Genomic DNA, 25445 nt, shown 5'->3' with positions numbered 1-25445 from the left:
GGATAAGCAGGCTATGATATTGGTGCACATCTCACCAAGAAACCCACAGAGGACCAAGTTCACCTTGCAGGAAAAGGGGAAGGCCATTAATATGGAGGCCAATGAGGAGGAATCTGAGGAAATCCTGGTGGATGAGGAGGATAAGGAAATGGAAGTTGAAACCGAGGGTGCGGACCTTATTTCCTGGTTACTAGAATATGTTCCTCCATGCAAGGGTAAAGCCAAGGTTCTGAAGGACATAGACAAGTGCAAGAGATCCCTGTAAACCTCGTTGCTCCTAGATGATATTTTTTTTGAGGGGCCACACTTAGGGCAAGTTCCTGTACTGAAGTTTGAATATTGGGACCTCACGGATCATGAGAAATTCCCACATTTATCGACTGAGTAGCTAATGCACCAGTGGATTAACGTGATGACTAGAATGATTAAATTAGAGCCACGCAAATGGCTCAAGTGTGTAGAGAAAGTTAGGTTGCTAAACCTTTTCTAGGTGTCACATTACCACTGCGCCGCAGTGACCGTCTTCGTCATCAGGCAGCTGCTCTTCTTGGTGCATGATGGGTGTTTGTGGCTGTAGGAGTCCATTCCCATCACAGACCACTTGATTCATCGAATCACATGGCTGCCTTATTCAGGGGAGGATCCAGCCAATATATCCTGAGAAAAAGGTGGCGAGTTCACCCTCGCTGAGGTGATGAAGAAGAATTCCAAGTTGTAGAAGAAGAAGTGAGGATATGCCATCTCCAGCATTAATAGCCTCGCAATCAAGGTCTCGACACAAATACTAGCAAGAAAAGTGATGCGGAAGTGTCGCACAGATGAGGTGCTCACTCCTATGATTGCATTGGCGGCCCAAAGTGCTGATGGAGTCTAGTTTAACTAGGTGAATTATCTTTGTGGCGAGTTCCTTGTGAACTATCGCGAGGCATAACAGCAGGGAAAATTTTTTCACTACGCATGGCTCCTGTTCTCAATGCATTAGTGTCATGCGAGCTTCCCAAAGACAGCCAATTCCACTTGGTTGCGCTGGACCTTCCAAAGGCAGTGAAGTACGCTTCATTGTGGGAAACCAAGGACGTACAATGAATAAAAGAAAGCAAGATATTTTGGGTCTTAATGGAGATGAATATCTGAATGGGGATCAATCGCAAGCCATGATTGTCGCCCATAGTATACGCCAGTTTGCAGAGCTTTGTAGAGTTCAAAGCATATTTCCACCATGTCTTTATCATGGCACGGAAGGAACCTACAAATACATGGCATAACCTACCATATTTTGTGACTGATGATGTCATTTTCGCAGTCCTCGAGTCTTGGCCACTGGAGTGGGCGTTCTAGATAGCTCCGCAGTGGAAGTAGAAAAGTCCTCTGCCCAGCGCAAGAAGGAAGAGAAAAAGCTCTGAATGGAACCACTCACGGAGAGGTGTAGGAAGGATGAAGCATAGGCTAAGGACCAGGCAGCGCATGATGCCACGAAACTGGCAGAACAACAAAAAACTAGAGGAGAAGAGCGCAAAGGACAGAAGTCACCTTCGCCCGGCACTGTGGCAGAAATAGAGACAGAACAAGGTGGGGTAGACCAGTAGATGAAAACCACCAAACTCAAGAATCCACGACCATGAGAGCAGGCAGTACCACGAAAGAAAACAAAGGCATCAAAGACATATTTCGACCCAATCACCCTCACTAAGGGGGATTTGCATGATATCAGAGAAACAGTGAGGATGTCACTACGGAGGTCCTCCAATAGTTAAAAGAACAACAACAGTTAGTATTGGGGGCTCTCCAAATAGAGCTACAGGAGTTGCAGGTTCACACTCCACAGGCTGGCACAGTGTGCACTAGCCTCATGATCGGCACTTGAAGTGCTGAGGAGATGTTGCACACAAGGGTGACCAACATGATAGTGCTACCATATGGGGCACTTACTTCAGAGAAGGAGGCTGACAGGCCCATGGTTAGCAGCTTGAGAGGGGTCATATTAAACATGGCCATGCTCCCTTGGGAGACACTCTACCTCTTGTACGATGGAGTCACCGCAGAACTCAGGGCCCAAGAGAATCATGCTCTATAAGTGATGAGCGAGTAGCGCATCAACATTAAGCGGTTGGGCCTGCAGTGAAAAGAGGTAGTGGAGCAAAACAAGTAAATAATACAGGTAGTGGAGGAAGCCTACTGAATGGTCCTAGAGTTGGACATTCAGATAGAAGAACCAGTGGAGATGCGCATCTGCAAGTTAGCCACAAGGGTGTGTGATGCTTGAGTGGAGATGACTAGGGTTCAACTCGATCTGAACTTGTAAATCATAGAATTACAGTTAAAGCACAACCTTCAACTCTGCTGGAAGTCAGGGAACAATGTACCACCACTATTACAACAACAATAGCGTAGTTGACAGTGTAGTGGCAGGCTGCATGCAGATGTTTGAACATTCATTCGAGGTCCTAACCACCATGTAGGAGGACCCGAATGTAGAGTGCCTGGAGACAAAGGCGCGTGAGCTACAAAAAAGGTATCACAAGGTAAAAGGGACCATGTGCACGATTTCCCATGCACAGACGCTTGCATGGATGCAGAAGGTAAAGGCGCCCAAGGAACAGGTGGATGTCGCTCGGCATAAAGAAGCAGTCTTAAAAGTGCACCTATAACCAAGGATAGATGAGGCTTACGTGATCACAACCTCCATTGAATGAAAGCTCATGAAACTGTAGGAAGCCTAGCTAAAGATTCATAGCAGTAGTTTAGCAGTTGTCATTGAACAGCGAGTGGAAGAATTCCAACAAGTAGCCACTCAGTGCACTGTCGACGTTGCGGTGATCCAAATGGAGTTGGGAGGTCTTCGCTCTAAGACCTCTGCACCTATAGAGTGACTCAAGGGCGAGTCACGATGTTTGTGTTGGGGACATGTTGGGTGCAGGATCCCCCAAAGGCATTTTTGGGGCTAAAAGCCCATATTTTAGTCAAATTTTGTAATCCAAATGTAAATAATCTGCAGTTTGCGGTCACAGAGCACATAGTTGTTCAAGAGTTATAGGGTTGTCCGCCCTTATTTTGAAAATTTAATGTCAGTTGTAGAATGTCTACCCATGGTCCATGAACCATGGGATTATATAAATAAAGCTAAGCTCTAAGTATTTAGAGGCAATAATGAAATCAATGAAGAAGATCAAACATGTATGAGAGATAGATCTGAAGTAGAAGTCTAAGTTTTGGGTCATAGCGTAGGTAGAGGCTCTGCACCTGAGTGTGCATAGGCCTAGAAGTCCATAGCTAAGTGCGCGGACCCCTCCAGCCAAGTGCACAGAGGCCTAGCAGTCTACAGCTGAGTGCATGGACCCTTGCAGATGAGTGCACAAGGCATATCAAGTCTATAATTGTCTGAAAGTATCAATAAAGAGAAGTATTCTACAATTTCTGCATCCTTATTTCCTATTTATGCATCTAGTTATGTTTGGGTCTGAATTTCACTTATAATTCTTATATGATGCGTGAATATATGTAATTGTGTTGGTTAAGTGATGTAGGTTTTAACCCCATACAGAAATTACCTGCATAAGAATTCTAAAACACATAAAATAAACAATGCGGGAGTATAACACATAAAACACATATGCATAGAGATTTTCCCTTGGAGCCCAAAACTAGGACTACTAGCTTCATTTTTCATTATTTTCCTTTCAATGTTACAATACATATTTATACATGCCGAAGAATCTAATACCATGGACGGAAAACCATCGCGATAAAAACCATAGGTAGATCTGCCCAACCTATTATAGGGTCCAAACAAAAGTTTCCCAGGGTGCTGCCCTGGACCCTATAGAGGGGGGCTACCCATCCCCCTCAAACCCCCCTGTGACCCCCTGCAGTGCAATAGGTGAAAGGAATGGGGGGCTCTGCCCCCCCCTAACCCCCCAGTTAACTACGTGGGCTAGTCGTGGAAAGAATATAACACAACCCAACATTCTCCTACTTGTTGTTTTCTTTCCACAGGGGGCCACAAGAAAGCTTATTCATTTATCTAGCCCTGCAATGCCCATTATTTCTCTATAGCAAGAGAATTTCTCAGAGCTCACAGATTTTGTCAATACATCTACAGTATTCTTCAAAGTGTCCACCTTTATCAGCAGCAACTTTTTTTCTTCTATCATATGCCTCGCAAAGTGATACTGAACATCAATGTGCTTTGCCAAGAAAATTGCACTTTTGCTATCACAGTCTATCCTTATAGCTCCCTGTACTAACTCCATACTTGAACACAATCTCTGCAACCAAACTACTTGCTTGCTTGCATGAGTGGCTGCCATGTATTCTGCCTCTATAGTTGATAGTGCCACTACAGATTGTTTCTTACTCATCCAACTGACTGCACCTCCAAATAGGTTAAACACATACCCACTTGTAGATCTTCTCTGATCTAGATCTCCAACCCAGTTCTCATCAACAAAGCCATGAATATCCAAAACTATGCCCAATCCTACTCTTCCTTGGTAGCAAAAACCATAATCACTAGTGCCACGCAAATACCTGAAAACCTGCTTCACAATTGTCCAATTCTCCTTCCTTGGTTTTGACATAAACCTGCTCAATACTCCCACTACATGTGCAATGTCTGGTATAGTACAAACCATCACATACATCAAGCTACTGACTGCACTTGCATATGGAACACATGACATATCCTCTTCCCCTTCTTGTGTCTTGGGACACTGTTCAGTAAATAACTTTATACCTACAGGAATAGGAACCTTCACCGGTTTACTATCCTGCATATTAAACCTCTGTAGTATTGTCTCAACATAGTTCCTCTGGTTTAACGAGAGGTTCCTCTTTTCCCAATCTATTTTAATTTCCATGCCCAGAATATAGTTTGCAGCACCAAGATCTTTCATGTCGAATTTGGAGGACAATTGGGTCTTCAAATCCTGGATACTTTCTTTCTCATTTCCAACTAGCAACATATCTTCCACATACAAGACCAGATAAATAACATGGTCACCAATTAATATAAAATACACACAGTGGTCTGCCTTGCTTTTGGTGAAGCCAAGTCCCCGTATAAATGTATCAAATTTCTGATACCACATCCTTGGTGATTGTTTTAACCCATACAAAGACTTCTTTAACTTGTATACTAGTTCTTTCTTACCCTTCACCACAAAGCCTTCAGGTTGCTTCATGTAGATCTCATTTTCTAGATCCCCATGAAGAAATGTTGTCTTCACATCCATCTATTCTACCTCAAAATCAAAAGCAACAACAACAGATAAAAGTAATATAATAGAAGCTACCTTGGCAACAGGAGAAAAAATATCACCAAAATCTATTCCGAGCACCTAGGAATAACCTTTTACTACCAATCGAGATTTGTATTTCTCCACCTTTCCTTCTGCATTTGTCTTCTTCTTGAACACCCATATACTGCCAATGGGTTTCCTTCCAGCCGACAACTCCACGAGATCCCAAGCCTCATTTTTATGCAAAGATGACATTTCATCAACCATGGCCTCTTTCCAGAGTTTGCCATCCTCCGAATCTACTACTTCCTTCACAGTTCTGGGATCATCATCAGTAATAGATAAATAAAAATTTGAACAAAAAGAAAATGGACAATACCTTTCTGGCTGCCTTCTTTCTCGAATTGATCTTCCCACACATGGAGTTTGTGGCTCTTCATGTTCTGATTCCTCTTCTGTTGTAGAGTCTGATTCTTCCTCCTTAAGCTCAAACTCTATCTTCTCAGGTTCCTTTGGTTGGACTTCATGTTTAATAACATCTTTCACCTCTCTGAACACCACATCTCGACTGTACACAACCTTCCTTGTTACTGGGTTCCAAAGCTTATAACCCTTTAAACCATCCTTATACCCAATAAAGATGCACTTTTCAGATTTACTATCCAACTTGGTTCTTTTCTCCTTTGGAACATGTACATATGCATCACATCCAAATACCCTCATATGTGAAAGAGAGGGTTCCTTACCAGTCCATACCTCTTGTGGAGTCTTATCCTCCAATGTTGATGAAGGTGATCTGTTGACCAGGTAACATGTTGTCTCCACCGCCTCTGCCCAGAATTCCTCTCCTAACTCGGTACCATTGAGCATGATTCTTGCCCTTTCCATCAACACCTTGTTCATTCTTTCTGCAACTCCATTTTTTCCAGGTGTGTATGGAGTAGTCTTTTGTCATGCTATACCACACTTCTTACAGAATTCTTCAAATTCATTGTTGCAAAACTCTCCATCGTTAGCTCTCCTCAACACCTTAATCTTCTTCTCTGTCTAGTTTTCCACCAGAGCCTTAAATTCTTTAAACTTGTCGAAGAATTCATATTTGTTCTTAAGGAAATATATCCATATATTCCTTGAGAAGTCATCTATAAATGATACATAGTACACAAACTTACCCAGTGATGGAACCTTCACAGGTCCAAACACGTCACTGTGCACAAGCTCTAATATATGTTTTTCCCTCTTACCACCAGAGGGGAAACTCACCAGATTCTGCTTCCCATATACATAATTTTCATATAAATCAAAATACAGAGAGCTATTACTCATACCTTCTACCATACCCTTGCCATGAAGTATTCAAAGGCCCTTCTCTCCAATATGTCCAAGCCTTTGATGCCACAGCATGGTCTTCTCTCCAGAGACCACTAGATTTTCTGCTCCACTTTCAAGAACCACAGAACTATTGCACCCATCAACAATAGTGCTACCGTGCAGCTTGTATAGAGTTCCAATTTGAACTCCCTAAATCAATGACAGTGCTCCCCGAACCATCTTGCAAGTATCCTTCTTGAACACTGTTTTTACACCTGCATCATCCATCTTGCTTACAGAAATCAAGTTTTTGTTTAATGCAGGAATATGTAGAACACCCAAAATTGTTCTAACCCTTCCACCTTGCGACTTCAACTTTACTTTTCCACGACCAATGATTCTAGCATTCCTGTCATCCCCCAAGAGGACATCACCACCATTATATTTCTCATACTCGCAGAACCAGTCTCTATGGGGAGTGAAGTGAAATGATGAACCTGAGTCAATCAACCATGCCTCATGATCTACATGTGTACTTGAAGAAGCCAAGTACATATCCCCACCTTCATCTGAGTTGGTTTTTGCCTCTGCAGAAGGAGCATCATCAGATCCCTTTCCTTTGTTAGGAGATTTAGATTTATAGTCCCTTTTGTAGTGCACTTCAATTCCGCATTTCCAGCACACCACCTTTACAGGTTTTCGTGGAGATTTAGATCTACCTCTACATTTAGATCTCCCACTCGATGAATTATTTTGTTTCTATTCTCGGACCATCCTTGTACAGACAAGGCATCACCATTCTGGCTCTCCATATTTTTCTGTCTTATCTCCTCCGTCAACAAGGATGAGACTATTTCATCAAACTGTAAGGCAATTGCATTGCTATCTATTGCAATAACTAGACTATCCCACGAATTTGGTAGAGAACACAACAAACTAATGCACTTATCTTCATCTAAAATTTTAATATCAACATATAATAACTGACTTACCACAGTATTAAATGCATTTAGATGCTCTTTTACCAAGTCTCCATCTTTCATCTTCAGGTTATACAAGTTTTTCTGTAGGAATACTTTATTCACCAGAGACTTAGATTGGTACAAAGTCCCTAACTTTTCCCAAAAATCCTTAGCCGTAGCTTCCCCTGATACATTCAGCAACGCTGAATCTAACACACACAATCGTATTGTGCTATTTTCCTTCTGGTCCAACTTCTTCCATTCTTCATCGAAAACTCCCGTTGGTTTTGTTCCCATATCTACCGTGATCCACTGATCTTTATCCACCAACTGGTCCTCCATATTGATTTTCCACAAATCAAAGCTTCGAACATTAAATTTCTTGATCTCTATCTTTGCACTACTTGCCATCTTCTTTTGCCACTAGAATCAATCCCACAAATATCCCACTGAATAGTGTCTACCACAGGCCTGGGTTAAACCCCTCAGCAACAAAGGCATCTCGTTGAAGCCAAAATAACTCTAATACCAAATGTAGATTTTAACCCCATACAAAAATTACCTACATACGAATTGTAAAACACATAAAACAAACAATGCAAGAGCATAACACATAAAACACATATACACAGAGATTTTCCCCTGGATCCCAAAACCAGGATTACCAACTTAATTTTTCATTATGTCCCTTTCAATGTTACAATACATATTTATACATGCCGAAGGATCCAATACCATGGACCGAAAACCATCGCATCCAAAACCATGGATCGAAAACCATCACGTCCAAAACCATAGATAGGTCCACCCAACCTAATATAGGGTCTGAAAATTTTTTCCCGAGGTGCTGCTCTGGACCTCGTAGAGGGGCCACTGCGTAATCAGTGCAACGAAGGGGATGCTCCACCCCCCTCTAACCCCCAGTTAACTACGTAGGCTAGTCATGGAAAGAATATAACATAATCCAACATGTGAACGCAGGTAAGAACATTTGTATATGCGAATCTAACTAAGATTTGTAATAACACAAGTAAGATACTTAGCATACTTTGGGAAATATCACAGTTCGCTGCCATAGCAACAAGAAAGTATATCAGCCCCAAGTTAGGGTTGTGCAAATCTTGATCTCTATCTTTGCACTACTTGCCATCTTCTTTTGCCACTAGAATCAATCCCACAAATATCCCACTGAATAGTGTCTACCACAGGCCTGAGCTAAACCCCTCAGCAACAAAGGCATCTCGTTGAAGCCAAAATAGCTCTAATACCAAATGTAGGTTTTAACCCCATACAAAACTTACCTACATACGAATTGTAAAACACATAAAACAAACAATGCAAGAGCATAACACATAAAACACATATACACAGAGATTTTCCCCTGGATCCCAAAACCAGGATTACCAACTTAATTTTTCATTATGTCCCTTTCAATGTTACAATACATATTTATACATGCCGAAGGATCCAATACCATGGACCGAAAACCATCGCATCCAAAACCATGGATCAAAAACCATCACGTCCAAAACCATAGATAGGTCCACCCAACCTAATATAGGGTCTGAAATTTTTTTCCCGAGGTGCTGCCCTGGACCTCGTAGAGGGGCCATTGCGTAATCAGTGCAATGAAGGGGATGCTCCACCCCCCTCTAACCCCCAGTTAACTACGTAGGCTAGTCATGGAAAGAATATAACATAACCCAACATGTGAACGCAAGTAAGAAGATTTGTTTATGCGAATCTAACTAAGATTTGTAATAACACAAGTAAGATACTTAGCATACTTTGGGAAATATCACAGTTCGCTGCCATAGCAACAAGAAAGTATATCAGCCCCAAGTTAGGGTTGTGCAAAAGCCGATTGTATCCTTTCGCGAAGGTAATGAAGGGTGGAACAAAGGGCTAAAAAACCTACACACAGGCAAGTATAAGCAGGATAAACATAAATCACAACCATCTCAAGGGTGTGGAAACTTGGTTCTAGCATCCCCTTGTACTACTTCGGGTGAGACTTCAGTCTGCACTTCACGGGATGATGCCAAAAGGGCCAGTAGTGTAGGAATTTGTTTGGCTAACTAAAGTTGAACCTAGGTCAGGCCTCCTCAAGCCATCTAGTTATGTTTGGGTATGAATTTCACTTATAATTCTTATATGATGCGTGCATATATGTAATTGTGTTGTTTAAGTGAATGCAAGTAAGAACATCTGTTTACGTGAAGCTAACTAAGATATGTAATAAGACAAGTAAGATACTTAGCATAGTTTGGGAAATATCACAATTCGCTACCCTAACAGCGCAAAAGTATGTCAACCCCAGGTTAGGGCTGTGCAAAAGCCGATTGTATCCTTTCGCGAAGGTACTAAAGGGTGGAACATAGGGCTAAGAAACCTACACGTGGGTAGGTATAGCCGGGATAAACTGAAATCACAACCATCTCAAGGGTGTGGAAACTTGGTTCTAGCATCCCCCCATACTGCCTCGGGTGAAACTTGGGTTCACACTCTATGGGCTGATGCCGAAAGGGCGAGTAGTGTAGGGATTTTTTTGGCTAACTAATGCTGAACCTGGGTCAGGCCCCCTCAAGCCAACACTTATTCATATGTGAAAATGGACCCAAATAGTAGCTCTTATCTGACGAAATGCTCGTCAGACTTGGGCATTCTTGATATCATCAACCTCCAACCTTGGACTTATTCACTTAGCCTTATACATTATCTAGTTATATACATGTATACAAGGCTATCCTATTATTGTATCCTTTTTAATTATTTCATTTTATTATAGACTTAGCTTTGGCTTTTTCTAGGAGTTTTGTTTGCACTCCTACATTGTGTAAGTAATCTACAAATTGATCTTTTTAGAATGTAAATTAGTTTGCATGATTGTGCCTAACATTCCTTGAATGTAGAATACTAAGTTTACTAAACTGTTATTTTCTATGGTGATGTTTTATTTGTTTTGCTTATACAACTCATTTGGCCACATAATTGCCACTATTTCCCAATTGAAGAAAACTTGTTCGATTTTCTTGCTTTTATGGAGAAAGATGGCGTTGACAATATTGTTGATGTTAAGGTATTTATCATATAAATCCTTTATATTCTTCTTTATTTTCTATTCCAATGTTCATCGTCTGTCATGTCTTATACTTTGCATTGTATATTCTTTATTTTTCAAAAAAGGAACTAAGTGTTGATGTTAAGAAGCAGGAATTGAAGAAAGATGATAATAATAACATTGGAGCGACAAAATGAAAATTAAAGAGAGAGAGAAGAGAACTGGTCTAGTCGTACTTGTAGAGCCAATATCTCACATAAGACACACACACACACACTAATGGTCAAGTCCTCATAGTTGGTGAATTCACCTACAATGCCTTGACAACACATTGATAATGTTTTGAAGTGATGGAACAATATTTCATGTGTAAATTTTACTCCAACCAATATTAAGTTGGAATATCATATTGTAATACTTGAAATTTTATATAATATAATTTTCATGATTGAAATTATTTATAGTTGTACTTGATATTATTTAGTATTATGATTAACATTTTTCAGTTTTTGTTTTCATATTAAACGAACATGTACATTATATGACATTTTTTTTAATTTAGTTGCAAAATATTACTAATTAATTTATGTTGACTAAAAATGAATGCATAAAATAAATCTAAAACTACTAAATTAGTAGTTCATGTTGATTAATGATGATCAGAAATAAAATGAATATATGACTAAATTAGTTGCTTGTAATGGTTGTTAATGAAAGTAAATGAAATGACTATAAAATACTAAAGTAATCATTTATATAATGAATATGAAACTACCAAAAAATGATAAATGGCTACTACAAATGATAAATTTGTGATTACAAATGATGACTAAAATATTTAAATCTAAAACTACTAAATTAGTAGTTTATGTTGATTAATGATGATCACGAATAAAATGAATATATGACTAAATTAGTTTCTTATAATGGTTGTTAATGAAAGTAAATGAAATGACTATAAAATACTGAAGTAATCATTTATATAATAAATATGAAACTACCAAAAAATGATAAATTTGTGATTACAAATGACGACTAATTTTTTCATATATACGACTATTAGTAGCTAATTTACAGTGTCTTATAACACTGCCAAAATTTAGTCATATTTCTTTGGCCATTAATTTCTTTCAAACGATGACTAAAATTTGCATATATATGACTATTAGTAGCTAATTTACAGTATCTTATAACACAACCATCATTTTAGTCATATTTCTTTAGTCATTAATTTGTTTTCTCAAGTGATCATTTAGTAATATATTTGGTCATTAATTGTGGCAATTAAAGACTAAATTAATGACCAAATTTATGACTAAATATTCGACTAGATAACAAAATTGAGACAACCAATTAATGAATAAGTTAAAAATGACTAAACTTTGGTCGCATTATAAGATACTATAAATTAGCTACTATTGGTCACCAATTGAAAATAATCGTTTATATGCAAATTTTAGTCATTTTTTAGTAACTAATTAGCCATTTTGTACTAGTTTGAGTAAGTTGGTAGACATTAATCCTTCCTCAACCACTCCATCCTTGACACCAACTTTAAGACTTTTCAGCAACTGCTCGAGCATCTAATTGTCATTCACAATTTGTAGAAATAACCCAAACCATTCCGTTATGGGTCAAGCATTGGGTTGCGCTATATTTGGGCTCCTAGATTTTGAAAACCCTTATTTTTCTCCTTAGGGTTCATCACTCCACGGCTTCTTTGTATTAATTCTTATTTTTTTATGAATAATATAAGTGTTTTTGTGAGGCTATTTTTATGATTCTTTGTTGTTCAGCGGCTCCAAAGTCAACTCCAATATTGTTCCCTCCTTGGGTGGCTATGTTAATGTTTGAGAGGGGTTCTATCTTAGGTAACCTTGGTTCAACATTGATTAAATTTTATCCCCTTTGGAGGTTGCGCTCTTCATATCTGGCAGTCATACTCTGGAAAATATTCTATCACATGTATGTTGACCCTTCACTGAGAGCACCAAGGTCTTCTGGGTAGCGGGTCATCTCTTCTGATATGCTCCTCCTGATCACAGTTCTAGCAACAATTCAAAACTATGCCTTCTGTTCTTCACCCCCTTGTTCCTCCTCCTCCTTGTCCTCAAGGATTCTCATTAACCTAATAGGAATTTCAATCTAATCAATCAGCTAGGGCATCTAACGCTCTACACTGATTAATATGGTGAGTTGTCCAGCCACATAATTGACAAAGTGTGTTCTTTGGAACATCAGAATATTTATGTAGAATTGGATAGAGGTGAGCGAGATTTCCATACGTTCTGCGTATTTCATAGTACTCAGTTGGTGCTACATTCTGTTGGGTTGAAAATGCATGGAACTGAGTGCACCCTATATATAGACCTCATGTATGAATATGTGCAACTCCTGTGATGGTTAAGGATGTTTACGACCTTGCCAGTATACAGGGAGTGATCGGACCTCGAAAACTTGGGAACTTTGTTGCATGATGCCCCTCAATCTGGTAGTTGATACATCATACACATGGTCCTTATGGTTGCTATTCCCTCAACTTCTATGTCAAATTTGCATTATGGTGATGAAATCCTAGGATAGAGGGTTCGTGTGATGTTGCTCGTGTCGTATTTATGTGGGAATCCATCCATAGCCTTAATTCAAGTTGCTTTCTCTAGGGAGTCTTATAAAGTATCAATATTTTGCTAAGTCAATGACGTGCAAGTAAGTGGTAATAATTCATTAATGAACCAATCTCGTCGATGATTGGGGTCAATTGGGTAGCTCAGCTTTCCAATCACATATTTAAATCTCTACATTATCTCCTAAGAAATTTCTCCTTCCTACTGCTTGAATTCCCATAACTCAGACAACCCTTACTAGTTGGTCTAGGGAAGCTTAAATTCCTAAACAAAGTCTCATCTAACTTCATCTACCATTGCATTCTATTGTAATTCATACCATTTGATGAACCATCTCAATGTTATCTCTCAAAGAGTGGTTTTAAATTCAATCATATTTATAGCATCTAAAGTCTGACGATCCCTCCAGACAGATTTTCATAGGTACCAATGTTGTTCTACGTCCTCATTCCCCCTATAAGAGAACTCAGGATATCAAGTAAAGGATCCTTCCATGTTTTATTAAGCTTGTGGGAGGAGTATAAATCCTTGAGAACTAGGTTGTGATGAACCTTGGAGACCTATATTACTCTTATTATTTCTATTTCTAATGTTACGCACCTTATAGGTAGCATGCACACTGCGAACATTTATTAATTTGATTAACTTAGATAAAAAATGATAAGGATTGTGTTAAGGTACCAGGGGAAGGTTGAGGAAGGTACTACCTCAGCTACTGGGCAGTGAATTGCTATTCACGTGGGACACATCATTCTTAGAAAAAAAACCTTCTCATGGTGAAGTGCATATCATCATCTAGGAATTCCTCCAAACCTTTAAATTCCATTCCATCTGGCATTCCCATCTGAGCTAATGGGGTGGATTCCCTATCACTTCTCCGACCCTTTATCACTACGACCATCTCGACCTCTCTTGATGGAAATCCCTCCACTCTATCTCTATCCCCACTACTCCACAACATGAGTCAACTTATTTCTCTTTCGCATTCTTCTGGACTACCTAACACCACTCATTGTTGGTGTAGCTCTCTCCACCTTTTATCAATATCCTGTAGAGATCTATTCCACAATTCTTTAGCTATCCTCTCTCTCCTTCGTGCCCTCAAATATTTGGCCTTCCAAAAGTCATCTGCATCCATTTCTTCAATATTTTCATAGTTTCCAACTAGGTAGCATCCCTCTCCTTAGGTCCTTCCCCTAGTATATGGGATTTTAAGCTACCATAGGTGGGTTCCAGAATACCGAAAATTTTTCTTCTACCATATGAACCTTAACCCATAGTGGAATTGTCTTTAGTATTTCCCACAACCCTAACTTGAACACGACCCCGGCCTTAGAGAAGGATTGATAACCCTTTGCAACAAACTCAATAGTAAACCCCTCTAATGTGGCCTACACCCAAAAGTCATCTGCTCGCGTTAGATCCATGTCAAGAAAATGTAGTTCAACAAGATCTGCTTGAGTGTAGGTATGAAGGGATCGACCCTGTCTATTGGTATTTTATTTTAGTTGCAGTCTCTGCAACCAATTATAGAGATATTTTCGGAACTTTCAACATAATATCTTGTATTGATTGCTTGCATCTTCCACATACATGATTTCTTCCTTTAGCCGCTTTGCACTTTGACAACGAATTTAAGCTTGTTGAGAAGCAAATTGGTGTACTTTTTCATTGTAAAACCCCCCTCCCACATCTACCCAAGTAACTGACAAACCAGGGTAAACATGTGATGAACAGTTACCATGATATGATTTAACTCCCTATGTATCAGTTAAGTAAGTGGAAGCGATAGAGCACACTACACAAACCTTCCAGACATACTGCAGAACCCCCAGGAGCCATCCAAACATTCAAAGTGACTAGCTCTTGAGAAAAACTGACATTCTAATGCATTAAACCCTCAGTCACTCCCATAACATGGTCATGAGTGCGAATGGAACCATATAGTCACTCCGCAAGCATGGGCATGCATGCGAATGGGGACTTTCCCAGGTAGTTCTATGCATGTGCCTCCGAATTTTGTGCCACCTTTTGAGGTCCATAGCTCAAATCACTGCCAAAAACTCCATGAAACTTCTAGAAATGAAAGATAACATAAGAACAATGATACAAGTGCAATTACTTGAAAAAGGAATTGACTGGACCCCTACTTGCCATGCTAGGCATTTTGTCAAACATGTCACAGATATGCATTCTACAGGTTTAAACAACAAATCTGAGAATAGGGGTCTCATATTTATCTGAGAACCACTAAGAAGAATTAATGCTTTATCACAATAACTATATTACCATCTATTAAGTCACATATTCATTTTTCATTCAGTGATTAAAAAAAACATGATGACAACCATACATTTTCATTATCATAAAACTCATTCATAACTAATATATAACCAACAGAAATATCAGTGATATAACAACCATATGAGAGAAATATAAAGAATTATATTTACCCATAAATATGAGGGAGAAAGAGAACTCTTATTGATGATTGCATAAGTCGACCAGGTATGGGACTTCCATGAACCACCCGACCATAGACCAGGCTGAACCAAATATTTATTTCATCTAGTCACCCCCATGCCATATTCCAAGCATGAATGTGGGATGTCATAAAACAAATCATTCAGAACCATCAAGGGGTTCCAAAGGAAAAACCACCTTAACCCTCAACCAGTGATTCCACCTAATGGTAAAAAGTCACTAAACATTACCAGATTAGTCTCTACCCAAGTTGTCCAAAGCTTCAGAGAATTTGTTCCAACCATAGCTTCCAAGACTATTAACTCAACCCACAACTGTCATCTCGCTTCTAGAGGTTTTTTCCAACTAGGGCATCCAGGATTAGTAACTCAACCCACTAAGGGCTTCCAAATAATTTTTCCAACCAAGGCTTCCAGGACTAGTAACTCAACCCAAACTGTTACATGGCTTTGAGAGCATTTGCCCAACCAAGGCTTCATGGAACTAGTAACTCAACCCAGATCCAAAGGAACATGAAAACCAACAAAAAAATGAAAGAAAGGAACCCATAACACCATGGTTATATAGAAAATGGAAATTCTAAGAAAATCCACTATCAATACAGGTAATCATCCATGCCAATGATAGATCATAACCAAGAAACCACATGCATATTCCATGCATGCCAAAAATAGTGAGGAAAAAATACATGTAACTCAGTATCTGCAAGAAAAACCCATTGTAGTTGTTGATCCTGATGTCCTCTTATGCTTTCTTTCTCTTCCTTTTCCTTCTTTCTCCAAAACTCCAAGTATGCCACATTCCTCCAAGATTGCTCCAAGAAAACTCTAAGTGTCCAAGAGTATGTCAAAGAGAGAGAAGAGAGAAAGAGCTCAAAAAACTGAACTAGCAAAAGGTAAAAACTAATCCTCAAAATCCTTTTTATCAATGAGGCTTATATTTTCTTCATTTTCCATTATTATCCTTTATTTTCCTCCTCACATGAAACATGTGACATTTCACCTCCCTTTCGTCCTAATTTCCATTATTTTCATAAAAAATCCAATAAATGCCTCATGCCTTTCCAACATTCAACTTGGAATACGTGTCCCATGACCAAGCTCTTATTTTACCTTTATTATAGAACCCTCACCATTGGGGAACATCGTCCTCATTTTTAAATGACACCTACAACCATAAGGCCATTGTAAGCAAAAGATATTGCCTATGGAGATTTATAGCTTAGCTCATTGCAATATTTACAATGATCAACCTACTGAGAAGCAAACCAACATGACAACATAACGACACGGAAACCATAATGAAATGACACCCACATTTCTTATTGGTGATTTAGAAAATATCTCATGGTGGTATGTATGTCCATATACATATGTACATATACCAAAACATCATACCAAAGCATATACCAAAACATATACCAAAGACACAAACCAAAACATTCACTCAACCTGTGAATATAGAAGGATACATAGTTTGCATCTGATCTGTCATATCCAATGTTGCTTCATTGGGCCCAAACTACTTCCACTACACTTTAACATGCTCAATTGCTTGGTTTCGAAGCATGAGTGTCTTTCTCTACAAAATGTACCGAGGTTTCGGCTAAAATTATCCTTCTTTCTCCACTTGTAATACAAACTAGTTAATCTCATGATCAATATCTTTAACATACCTTTTAAGCAAAGACAAATGGAAAACATCATGGGCTTTCACTATGAGAGGTAGTTCAAGTCGATAGCCTACTATCCCATTCCTCTCAAGAATCATGAAATGACCACAAAACCAGGGTGCCAACTTGCCACATGATCCAATATGCAAGGATCTCTTCTTCGACTTGATGCACAAGTACACGTATTCCCCCAACATGAATCTCCTTAAACAACGTTTTCTGATCTTCATAGCACTTCTTCCTATCCTGTTTTGTTTTTAGATTCTTCTTCATTACCTACATTTCCTGTTCCATTACTACTAATGTATGTGGTCCTATCATTACCCTGTTAGCTTGTTCACTCCAACTAATAGTATTATTACAACTCCGACCATGCAATGGCTCAAATGGACTCATCCTCAAAGATTCTTGATACCCAGTGTTTTAAGAAAACTCTACCAGTGGAAGATACACTTCCCTCGTTCATTACTGATGCAGCACATATGTCCTCAACATATCCTCCAATATCTTGTTGACCCACTCTATATGTCCATACGTCTGTGGATGATAAGATGTACTGAAGGACAACTCTATACTTAATCCTACAAACAACTCCTTCCAAAACTTGGAAATCAACTTCACATCCTCACCTGACACAATATTATTCGGAACACCATGCAATCTCACTACATCTCTAATAAAAAATTGCACTACATCATTTGCTAAATATGTAAAATTCACTAGAATGAAGTATGTTACCTTCATCGACAAGTCCACCACAACCATGCCATAATCATGTTTACTAGATGTCCTCGATAAACTTGTGATAAAGTCCATAGAAATGACCTCCCATTTCCACTATGGAATCAAAATCGGATGTAGTAGTCCACCTTTATGCTTACACTCTGCCTTCACCTGCTGAAAATCAAAGCCCCTAGACATGAACTCTGCCATGTCTCTCTTCAAATTCAGCCAAGAGTAAAACTTATTCACTACTATCAATGTCTTCTAATAGCATGGGTTACTTAAATATGGTTTGACATGAAACTCCTTGAAGATCAACTTCTTGATCTCACTGCTCTTTGGCACATATATTCTGTCTCTTAACCTAACCAATCCATCCACTGTGAGACAATAATGCACGTCAAGTGTAGTTGTACCTATACTTGTACTTGAAACTCTACCTACACCCTAATATAAACTATGCCTAACCTCCATATACTTGACATCCTGCTGACCTGCTTGTAAGATCCTATCCTCTAGATCTATCCCATAGGAGCTCATAGTTGTTATATGATTCGCCTATATTCATCTACTAAGAGAATCCGCAACCCTGTTATCTTTACCTTTAATATACTTGATATCACAGTCGAATTCACTGATTGTGGAAAACCACCTAGCATGCCTGGCATTAAGATTCGATTGGTGAAATAGATACTGCAATCCACTATGACCACTCATCAATACAAATAGTCTAGCAAGAATATAGTTCCTCCACATCTTCAATGCATGAATGATTGCTGCCAACTTAAGATCATGTGTGAGATAGTTCTGCTCATGCTCATTTAGTTTACATGACTCATAGCACACTACTTGTCCTTTTTGCATAAGTACTCCACCAAGCCCCATTTTGCAAAAAATTGTACATACCATAAACTTTATTTCTGGATCTGCAATATTTAACACTAAAACATGTGTCAACAACTGCTTTAACTACTCAAAGTTGACTACACATTCCTCTGCCCATTCAAACCTCTTTCCTTTCCTTTGCATTGATGTGATAGGATAAGAAACCTGTGAGAATTTCTTGATGAACCTCCTATAATACCCAACTAACCCCATGAAGGATCTAACCTTATCCACATTCCTAGGAGATGTCCACTCAATTATAGCTCTTACATTTTCTAGGTCCACTGCTATGCCTTTCTTGGAAACCACAAGTCTCAAGTAATGTACCTCACTCTGAAAGAAACTGCACTTGCTAAGCTTATCATACAAATGATTGTCTCTCAACAATCTCAATAATGCCGCTAAGTTTTCAACATTCTCTTCATTTTATAGTATACCAATATATCATCAATGAACACAATGACAAACTTATCCAAATAATGATGCAACACACTATTCATCAAGCACATACAAGTAGTTGGAGAATTAATCAAACCAAATGGAACTACAAAAAACTAATAATGTTCGTACCTAGTCTGGAAAGTTGTCTTGTGAATTTCATCTTCTTTAATGCATACCTAATGATATATGGATCTCAGATCAATATTCGAGAACACTGTTGATCGCTTCAACTGATCAAAAAAATCATCAATCGTTAGCAACAAATACCTGTTCTTGATGGTCACATTGTTCAACTGCTTGTAATAAATGCACAACCTAAGAGTGGCATCCTTCTTCATGAATAATATCATTTCATCCCATGATGATACACTTGGCCTAATGTATCCCTTCTCCAACATTTCCTTCAACTACAACTTCAAGTCTACCAACTCTGGAGTGCTCATCTTGTAAGGTGCATTAGATGTTTATGTTGCCCCTGGTACCAACTCAATAGAAAAGTATACTTCACTATTAGGTGGAAACTCTAAAATCTCTACGAGAAATACATCTTGAAACTACTGTAGAACTGGCTACCAAAAAATATGCATCCTCAACTTCCTTACCTTTGTCACTAGAAATATGCACTAAAATTAACACAAACCCTTTTCCTCTGACTACGCTGAGCCTGCGTAGCTGTCACCATTATCACTGATGTTTTTTTCTTCTTACCCTGCAAGATTCTTTGTCCCCCATTGTCATCCAAGCACTCAATAGCCTTGTCATAAAAATCCACCTTGGTCCTATGAAGATACAACCAGTCCATACCCAACAACATACTATATGGTCCCAATGTTAATACGTTCAAATGTGTTGACATAGACATACGATTTAACTAAAATGCACAAGCTCTTACCCAATGATGAACTCGCTTCTTTTTGCTTGTAGCCAACTTTGCTAACCAAGACTCTACATGTACTTCTTTATTCAAACCACACTTATCCACTAGGTCAGGATTAACATAAATATAATTAGATCCATGTAAATCAAAATAGAAACAAATTAGTCACAAATCTTACTGCCGATCTTGATAATAAACACTTGGTGATTTTCCTACCTATTATCCAAAGCTGCATAGATCTTAGGAATACTCTGTCCAACATCTCTCACTATCTGTGCCTTTTGAGCAATGTAGATTTGTAGTCTACCACCCTGATGCTATGGATAATCTCTACTACAATGCTCTCCTCCATAAGTATAACAATGAAAAGGCTTCCAACCTTTAGCTTCTTAGATCCAAGTCCCTGTCATCTGTTAGATGCATTAAACTTCTTAAATGGCATTGCATTCTCTTTATTACCTATACCCTGAGGTAATTCTCACTTCTTGTCCCATTTTCCTTTATTCTTTGCATTACCTTTCTAGTCCAACTTAGTCTCATATCTACACTTTGATTTCTCATAACAATTCTTCAACATTCGGATGACCTCCTCCAATGTTATAGGCTCATCAAACTCAATCTTTTCTTTGAGTGTTGTCAGCAACCTACTGATGAATCTCTGAATCTTGGCCTTCTCTTCCTTGAGGTAAGGCAAAAACTTCAACAACTCTAGAAATCTGCTAGTGTACTCCTCATCAATCATAGATCCCATCTTTAGCTCATAAAAATCTTTTTCCCTATCATCATAGTATCTATGTGATAGATACTTCTTCTAGAATAGCCTCTCGAACTCACCCCAAGTCAGCTTCTCCTCATAAATATCTGTGACGTTCTTTACATCTTCCCACAAGATATATCCTTTAACTTTAAGATTGAATGTATCTATTATGGTCTTCATGTTTTCTAAGTAATTATGAAATTTGAAGAACTTATTCATCCCAAGCAACCTTGCTCCTGCATCATGTAACTTAGCATCTCTCCATTATAAGTAAAAATAGTTCTCTTAAAAAACTTACACAATACCATCACTTTTCATAGAAAATTTTTATCATCACACAATATTCATATTCCTGTTCCTTTTAATGTAATTTAGATATTTTTTAATAAAAAAATTTATATTTTTTTTATTAGTCTAATCTTATACATCAATGTAACTATTATCTTCTTATACTTTAATATAATATAATACTTTAATATAATATAACAAATCTTATCCATAGAAAAATCTATGAAAAAGATAATAAAAAGAAATTTCCATCCCAAAATATAATGCCCCCATATTAATTGAATCTTCCTTTTGTATGAGCGGTTGGAAGTAGATTGATTATAAATATTTTGCGGAAATGACAATTATGAATTATACTTTTATAATTCAATCATGTTCTGTCAATCATATAGAAAGCTTCTGAATGTTGGAATATTTGTCTTTTATATAGAAAACGAAGATAGGCTTGGTTTGCTACATATGGTGACTTTGACTTGTGAGTTGAAGTCACCTGCTGAGCATTTTTATAATGTATCACTCGACGTGTTTTTGACAAATGTTTTTCAAGGGCACGAGGCAGTAAGTGGGGCAGACAAGTTTACAGATTCCAATCTTCGACGACTTTGGCGTATGATACATTTTAAATAAAAAAATATATGTTATGGATATCAATATGAACATGTTTTCCCATATGGACGGGTTAGGGTTTGTGACACAGTTCATTTTCGTATCATATATATTTATCGGTGGAAATATAATTTGTAAGAAGTATATTGATAAGTTTTTGTGTATTTTAGTGATTTGAAGTTTAATTTTTTTGGAATTTTTTAGCAGTGGAATTTAAAAATAAAATAAAAAATATAGTAATAATATATATTTATGAATATTATTTTGTTAAAAAAATGTTTTTAATTTTTTTTTATGTTTTAATTATTTTTTTTATATTTTATAAAGAAAGATGTAAATAAGGATTAAATTTGAAAATATATATATTTCAATTTGAATGATTAAATTTTATTGAATATTTAGACATTGATGAATTAGAATAAGTTATTATTTATGTAAAAATAAAAGTTTTTTAAAACATTTATTATGAGAGGATGTGTAATTTTATTCACACTTAACTTGGGTTCGATATGTGTCTTTTTTAAAATAAAAATAAAATATTCTTTAAATAGAAAAACTATAATAAAGAAATAGAAATGAAACGCTATGCATGGTTAATTAGTTTTCCGTTTGACATATTATAATTTCATGTAGATGTAAAAAAGTGTAAGAAATTCTTTTTCAAAATTCTCACTCTAAAAGAAATTTGCATCTAAATAAATTTGATCCTTCTAAGTTTATGTTAAATTTGTGCTTAAGATGAATCTATATTTTATTATAAAAATCATTATTTGTGAAAAAATCAATTCTTATCTCACTATTCTCTAAACCTAATTATTATTAAAACATATAAATATATTCTTTAAATAATGAAAAATATACCATTTAATAATAATATAAAATAATTACTAATAATAATAATATAAATGAATTGATAATTATATGCTATATCAAAATTCAAAAAATATCATGTTAACAAGATAATGCTTAATATAAATAGAATAATATGTTGAGTATAAATACAATAATATGTTCAGTAAGTGAAATGTAAAGTGAATATGTTTATGGGGTTTTTATAAAAAATTATTAGATATATTTCAAAATAAATTTAAGGAAAATTACATATGTGACGTGAAAGTGATGTAGTCACCACATTGAAATTATGAGATAATTTTTTAAAATGCAAGCTCAATGGAAGATTGTGAAAATAATTCATGACGTTATTTATTTTAGAATAATTAAATTAATAAGTGAATAATATTAAATGAGAGTTACATAACTTGTAATCTAATAAGTAGAATAAAAGCAATTAATATATATGGATCTCTAATTTGTAAAATAAACATGGCTTTTAATTTACATTTTTGTACTTTATAAATATATATTGCAATTTATTTTCTCGGATAGAAAAATAAACATCATAAATTTGATATTCAATTTTTAGAATATAAATTCCATATTCCACAAGCTAATAACCAAATGATTACATTTTATATATGAAGTTATTTTTCTTGTTATATAAGTATGAAATCGAATCAACTAAATCCTTTCTTTACATATAAAAGCTATCAAAATTAATTTATGTCACTTATTAGTTTCTATAGATTATATTATTTTCCTTATAACATTAAGAAAAGAATATTGACAGATCTAGTTTGTAAACACAATTAGCAAGAGAATAGGATTGATTCAAATTTCAATCATCCCTTTTTGTGAGAAGAATAAGAATCCACCTCAACTTAACATTTGTTTCACAATACTAATATTAAATTATATTTTTGATAAATATATCATATATTCACAAATTAATTCAATGATCACTGAACAAAATAATAAGATCCTTCAATAAATTGATATGCTACCATGTTAATATTTTTAAATGACTATTAAGATAAAAATTATATCAGAACAATAATGATTAAAATACATTATTAAAAAATTTCTTAAATTTTAATTAAAAAAAGAAATGAAATTCTTTTCATTTAAAATTTAAAGAAATTCAACATGTAATATTTTTATTTTAACTTCTATTTGTATAGAAATTAATTATATGCCTTTCTATTGCACGTGAGAATGTTCTTGATAGCCAAATGATGACTCTAAACCTTAGTACCAAAGTTATTTGGGATTAATAAAATATACAAATATTTGAATGTGAAGAAAATAAATGTATTGAATCTAAAAGTTGTTCCAAATATTTAGAGAAATTATAATTTTTAGATACATATAGATTTTGTTACATCATAAAATAAGACTTGATTTTCAAATTTGAGAATCAAGACATTTATGATAATATTTTTATTAACCTTAACATGATTGAAAATAGTCAAATATGTTTTTAGATGATAAAATATTTATTTACATAATGGGAATTAGATGTATATTAAAACCTTAATATATCATTGTAGAAGGGGCTACCTAAATATGTGTAAATATGATTACATATAATTATTATTATCAAAACATGAAATTGTTTGTATTTCAGATGCAGATAAGTTATAATAAACATATATGAAAACTTGAATTTAAATGAATGCTAAAACAATTGGTGTGCAATAAACAATATTTGAATATTTAATGCTCAATATGTAGCTGCATTATTTCTCCTTCTCAAAACCTTTTCAAGATTGTTTAGATCCAAACATATAGAGCATTAAACACTTTGTAACATCATCAACCGTTATTATTCCTTAAAACCTTACAAGATTCCTTAGATCCAAACATAGGGGTATTAAATATTCGATTTCTCCTCCTCAAAAATTTTGCAAGATTCTTTTTTCCAAACATATAGAGCATTAAATACTTTGTAACATAGTCGACCATTATTATTCCTTAAAACCTTACAAGATTCCTTAGATCCAAACATAGAGAGCATTAAATACTCTATAACATAGTCACGTGTTTATTGTTCCCTAAAACCGTTACAAGGTCCTTATTTGCATGCAAGCTACAACAGACAAACTTCCCATTATGTCAAAGATGTTACATGAGATATCGACCAATTGAAATTTTGGTAACCTAACCTAACCCAACACTGAGGTCCGATATAGAGTGAAGTCCAATAGTATAGTAAATTGTGTAGCTAATTTGGCTCAATGACCCTTTACGTGTATTTCAAAATAGTCAATGAATCTAGTTAATTCCTCCTCGTATTTCACAACACCCAATAACTCTAAGTAGCTCAATAAACTCTCTCTCTAGTCCTCTTGCTCTATGTTCAATGGCCAATTATGGAGCTTCACTATTAGTTGATTTTATTTGTCTAGTTATCTTGTAGATGGGTTGTGAAAATTTTGTATGGCTATATGTATTTTGGGTAGCTTCTCTAGGGTTTGAAGGTTTTCAAGGTCGTATATATTTAGAAAATAGGTATGTTATGCTTTTGAGGGACTGTTGGATAATGTTACATGCCAATTCTGTGTTTGGCACATAGGATACGGTTTTTGATAGATACGTTTTTTGATTTTAATGGGACTGGAGACTCTGCTTCTTTGATTGACTAGTGTAGTTAATGGAGGAGAGGATGCATCCCCATGAT

This window comes from Pinus tabuliformis, chromosome 1_1, assembly GCF_031772625.1.
Source record: "Pinus tabuliformis cultivar Carrire ecotype Pingquan chromosome 1_1, CPIR1, whole genome shotgun sequence".
In the NCBI taxonomy this organism is placed as follows: domain Eukaryota; kingdom Viridiplantae; phylum Streptophyta; class Pinopsida; order Pinales; family Pinaceae; genus Pinus; species Pinus tabuliformis.
This window is presented reverse-complemented; position numbering follows the sequence as displayed.